At 46.9% G+C, this 1,058-nt stretch overlaps 1 pseudogene; it reads right to left on the bottom strand.

Moving 5' to 3' along the window:
* Nucleotides 1-797, bottom strand: part of LOC111738757 — a 1,042-nt pseudogene extending 245 nt beyond the window's left edge.
* Nucleotides 798-1,058: the final 261 nt, after the last annotated feature.

Genomic DNA, 1,058 nt, shown 5'->3' with positions numbered 1-1,058 from the left:
TCTTCAGTAGGAAACTGCTGAATAGGCACAGAGGGCACCTGCATGTCTTCAGACCAGTCTGCAACTTCAGGTTGAGTGGCAGTGAACTCAAAAGCAGGAGCAGTCCATTCACTCTGAAATTCCTCCTTGGCCACAGCCTTTTCAATAGCGACCTGCTCTTCCTTTTTAATCTCTTCGGGATCTCTGTAGAAGTAGAGATCGGGCATGATTTCCCACGGGTGTTCACGGGAGATGGCGCCACACATATTCAGGACCTTCCGGGCCAGCACCCACCACATCAGCCCCACTGAGTGGGCTCCCTTGTTGTTGAAAGGGATGGTAATGTCCACATAGTGCAGAGGAGAGTCTATGTTACACAGAGCGATAGTGGGCAGGTTAACATAAGATGCCTCTGTAAGAGGCTGGTGCTCAGCCCTGGGATCGGTAACCACCAGGGGTCTCGGCTCCCGGAAGGCTGCCTGGATCTGGTTAGTGAAGATCCCAGGAGTGAAGCGGTCAGCAATAGGAGCGGCTCCTGTGGCCGCAGCAAACTTCAGCACAGCTTACTGGCCAGTATTCCTGGATGATATGACACTGACATCAGCCGGGTTTTCAATAGCAACAATGGCACGAGCTGCCAGCAGAAGCTTCTCACATGTTCTCTTCAAATTTATGATCTAAATGCCATCACATTTCCTTTTGTAAATGTACTGTTCCATATGGAAATCAAGGTTGATGCTACCTAAGTGGATTCCTGCTGCAAGGAATTCGAAGACATCCTTTTCCCTTATTTGTAAAACATCAAGGGCTCAGGACATTGTGACAGTTTCCCTTTAAGTTACGTAGGAACTAATAACACCACATGGACCCTTTTCTGGGTAGCATGGAAAAGTGAGAGTCACATTCTTAATGGTAACCATGATGGAAACAAATTTTCTCCTTTATATATATATATATTGCTGTCAACTGCTTTCAGTAGTAGTTGGTATGATCTAACCAAGTGGTTTCCAAAGCATGGTCTCTGGGATAGCAGCATTAGCACCTCCTGTGAATGTTTAGGAATGCAAATGTGGAAACAG

Source organism: Pteropus vampyrus, unplaced genomic scaffold (assembly GCF_000151845.1).
Source record: "Pteropus vampyrus isolate Shadow unplaced genomic scaffold, Pvam_2.0 Scaffold43, whole genome shotgun sequence".
Taxonomy (NCBI): Eukaryota; Metazoa; Chordata; class Mammalia; order Chiroptera; family Pteropodidae; genus Pteropus; species Pteropus vampyrus.
Note: the sequence above shows the minus strand (reverse complement) of the source record. Positions and strands in the feature narration are given on the sequence as shown.